Genomic DNA, 4,531 nt, shown 5'->3' on the forward strand with positions numbered 1-4,531 from the left:
ATTGAGTGTTGAATTTATACATTTCCTTCTTACTTCGAAATGCATTTAACGAAGAATTTATTCTTCGATTAGATGCTGTTTTAGATAGATAACTTTTACATTTAATTGAATTGCAAACAGTTTCCATTTTACTGCATGCTCCCGACTTTACTCATCTAACAACAATGAAAATATGCAATGGGTTTTTGTCGTGTAATGCGTACAATCCGCTTGTATATTTCTTTGACGCTGTTCGCATGTCTTCGACATTGAACAGAGATGCTCACATTCTTCAACTGAATCGCTTTCATTGTCTACGCCACAAATCTACGCACATACGGTCACATATAATACGAAAAATACACACCAACCCGGATCCATATTCCAGAATGCGAAGAGGGAAAATATTTGTCCATGTGAAAAGTTGAAACATAATGCAACTATGAAAATGAATTTTCTTGTATATCTTTGCATCAACCAATAAAACTTTTGATTTAGGCTTAATGGAATTTTCCTGGATGTTCCCCCGCTCAACTTCCAACCGTTTCATTTCATTTTCAGTTTGTACAATTCGGTTGCACACGGAAAACTTTTTGCAGACATTTCTGAAAACAACAACACCAACAATGAGCCGAACACAATGGCATTAAAAACTATTGCTTTCTTTTTAAATTAAATTTAATAGTTGAGAGTGCGCTGTTGTAAATGAAAATTTTAATAAATCCCCGCTCACTCGATGACAATGACAACGACAACGAAGATGAATGCTGATGATGATGCGATCAACTTCATTCAATCATAAATTGCTTACAATTTTCACATGAAATTAACACATTTTGTTTAATCAAGTTAGCTAATAAACTTTTTTTTTATTTCGCATAGTTCGCAGCAAAATTCTCTATTCGAAATGAAATTGTTTCCATTCGAATGAGAGTCGGGGTTTATGTAGAAAAAAAATGTTTAGAAAGTGTTCACAAAATTAAACGATCAAAGTTGAGAATATAATGAAGGTAATTTCTCATGAAATATTTGAAGGATTCAGATTTTTGATAAAGTTAAACATGAGAAATGGCATTATTCTTAACAAATTTTCTAATCCATGAATGGATGGTGTTGAGGCAAGATAGTGAAACTTATACATAACCCCATGTATTTTAACGATTTTAATTTGTGGTTATGTTCTTCCGTTGTGTGCCTAAATAATAAACATTTGAACCTTTTCGGTGAAGTTTTATTTAACATTATCTTAACTTGCAATATTCGCCAATCTTTTAAAATTCAATGTGTTTGGGTTTTGTGCATTGGCTATGCCGTCAATCGGTGTTTGTCTCTCACCAAGATTGCTAAATTTCTGAACACAAAATTCGTGTCTCAAAGTGAGAAAGTACTTACTGAGAGAATGAACTTTTGGTTTATAATGTGGTAATCGTTGTATGCGGTTTTTTGATACAAACCACATTCCCAGGCAATCATATTCCGCATGACAAAAGCAATTTCATTGTTTAATGTACGTAATGTTGGCATGACTTATCAAAACTTTGTCCTTTTTTCATAAGCCTTTCCAACGAAATGCCAGCAGTTTTCTTTTCGTTCACTTGAATTCTATTCAGTGTTTGCCGTTCTGTTTCTCTCTTAGTTTGATTCTTCTCTTTTGCACGGTCGTTTTCTCATTTTCTCTCCGGTCTCTCATTTTCGCTTGGTCTTTTGACATTGCCTGAACATCGTTGCATCGTTTGAGACTTGCAATGCAAAGGCCGAAAATGAAATGGTTTAAAATTAGAATGACTTAAAGTCACCATCCGACATGCATGCACACTACACGACATATTTTGTTTTCAGTTTCAGATGCCATCATGAGCTACCACACAAAAGACTGTCACAATGCTGACGATGAGATGTAAATGTGTACACTATTGTGTTTGTGTTGAAAAAGATGCCGACTGCCGACTGCAGTAGCATCATTGCAAAATCAACGGTTGAATTGTCTTGTGTGTCGCAAGCGCGCGCTTTTGCAAACAACCAAAGATGGAAAATTCATATTTCCATAATGACCTAATTAATTCACTTCTCTTCTGCTTCTTCTTCTTCATCATCTTGAAGAGATATTTAATTGTTGTCATCAAAACTTAAAAGCAACTTCTTAATTGAACAAAATGCTCAAGTTGAATGGTTGCTGCTGCGATGGGATATTATGTTTTTCCATTTTCATTGGAATAAATTGAAATTAGGATTGCAATACATGTGTAAATTACGGTAGAAATGGCCATGTTATGCGAATAATAAAATCATTTCACTTGACGATTTGTGATACGATGCTGAACAACAATGCATTTTGATAAAAAAAGAAAGATTCCACTCAAAAAATACAAAAGCTTTTACTCAAAATGCTTCCACATAGCACTAAACGTTCATACAATGAATATTTTCCAGCTTTTTCCCATAATGTTGATGCTAAAGAATACCATTTTCACTCAGTCTCATTCCATCGAAAGCACACTCCTTGAGAGTGAGCAGATTGAATGAGCGCCTTGTCTAATAGAGTCAATCGTGCAATGTGCACACATTGTTTATGTTTCTCTATCCATATTTTTCGACTGTTGAATCCGTCGCACAACTCGATTTCATGTACGTGCTCTCTCGCTCATGCTTGAGTTGTGTATGAAGTACTCGGATGCGTTCGGGAATGCCTGTAAAGTTGAATGAAATGCGTTCGCATTTATACACAATATAGCATCTAGAGAGTAAAGAGCAGCTGTTGTATTTGAGCGACGATAAGGGTAATGTGTCGGCACTTCGCAAACAAGCGTTTCAGTTACAAACTGAATTGGTATCGATGCAGTTTGGTTTAGTGACGAGCTCGCTCCTTCTTTGCTATGCTCGTTTAGGAATTTACGCTATGGATAAATAACGTTCGAGTCTGTGTTGTATGCGTACTTCTCGATCTTATGTTATCTCTAAATGCTCTATCATACTGAAACTAACAAATCAAACATTTCAATTGTGATTAAAATTGTTTTTTGAAAAACTTGAAAAATACGTGAATAAAATGTGTGTCAATGAGAATCAGACAAAATCAGCGAAAAATTATGAGAAAAAAATAAAATGAAAAAAACATGATCGATTTTAAGAAGAAGCAAAAAATCTAAATAAATCCTTTAAATTCCAACAAAAATAAACATTGACATTTGCTGCAGGAAAAATGCCAATTTTAAACATTTTTGGTGTCTGATAAATGAGAAGTGACTGTTATTGGGTGATTTTTTTTTCATTGTGCACTCTTAAATCTGTGTCAAGATCTATTTTTATGAATCGAATTGAAGTCTAATTAAATGTGAAACGCGCTCAAAATCAACTTGAATTTTTATCAACACAACAAAAAAGAGGTATTTTGTTTATTCGTTTTGTTCTTTTCAATTTGATAATTTCTAATTGAAAATGTGTGATATATAGAGTTTTTGTTGAATACTTCGAATAACCGCGATCGCTCAGTGATTTTGTGTTTATTGGCAATGTCTTTGTGCAAAAGAGGTTTGGTCATGGCAAATGCCAACCGCACGGAAAAGGATATCGTTTTATTTTAAATGCTTCCGTTGAACAATTAAACTTTTTCCCAAAGTATTTTTATTCAATGAATTTGACGGTGCATTCTTCGTGCATATCTCTGTCTATCTATTCGGGTATTATTACCTCCACGGTGTGCAAACAAACCAAAATGAAGAAACCGATACAACAGCCAAGATTTCCGACGAACGAAAATACTGAAAGCGACTGAGTGCACGGTGCGAGAAATGTGTGTTTGCGCGCATTCTACTGCAACTTTGAACATCGCATCGAAAATAGCATTGGTTTGGAAAAACTTTTCGCATATAATTCATGTCTTTTTATTTTCTTTCTTTCCGTTTCTCGTTGTTCATTCCAGTTTCTCTCTCTTTTTCTATTTCATCTCGTCGGTGTGTGTGTGTGTCTCTCAAGTGTGAACGAGAACGAGCTAGCCGTGTGCATCGGCTTCGTTTCACTCTTCATTTTTCATTTTGGTCGATAAAAGAATTTCAATTCTTCTGTTCATTCCGGTGTGTCTCAGATGGCTCTTGCTCTTCTTGTTCTTGGTGTCGATATAATAAATGTATGCTTTAGTGTTTTCGCTAGCATAGTTTTTGTGTGAATTTGTATATGTGTGTGTGAATGAGATTATCAGATTCAGAGATATCGTTTCGTTTCGTTCATTTGGTGCGCCCGATTACATTGCACGCGTGCATTCTCGCTACAACATTTTATCTATCTAGTTGGGTTTTTTTCTCACAATCTCGTATGTCAAAACTTCTTCGAATGCAATTTTCGCTTTCACTATGCACGCGCAGAGAGATATAGTTCGACAATAGTCTGTCTATTATCCGTTTATTTGTTTTTCCTTTCGTTGTTTTTTGGGGGGTAAATAATTTGTTTCGTATTTTTTTTTATCCGTTTTCGTCGTGTACTTCATCACACTTAAAAAGAGTGAACATATTGCTAGTGAGAGGGAAAGCGAACGACGACAATCCTAATCTTCTTCTTT

At 35.0% G+C, this 4,531-nt stretch overlaps 1 protein-coding gene across 2 annotated transcripts in view; it reads left to right on the top strand.

The window, feature by feature from the left end:
- Window positions 1-3,161: 3,161 nt before the first annotated feature.
- LOC116337993 (neurotrimin-like) overlaps window positions 3,162-4,531 on the top strand; it is a 49,072-nt gene continuing 47,702 nt past the window's right edge. For both annotated transcript variants that reach the window (XM_031763001.1, XM_031763002.1), the window contains exon 1: window positions 3,162-3,362. The gene's annotated coding sequence lies outside the window, so the exon portion shown is untranslated. The remainder of the gene's footprint in view (window positions 3,363-4,531) is intronic.

This window comes from Contarinia nasturtii, unplaced genomic scaffold (genome assembly GCF_009176525.2).
Source record: "Contarinia nasturtii isolate CC-2019 unplaced genomic scaffold, AAFC_CNas_1.1 Cnas_scaffold_350, whole genome shotgun sequence".
Taxonomy (NCBI): domain Eukaryota; kingdom Metazoa; phylum Arthropoda; class Insecta; order Diptera; family Cecidomyiidae; genus Contarinia; species Contarinia nasturtii.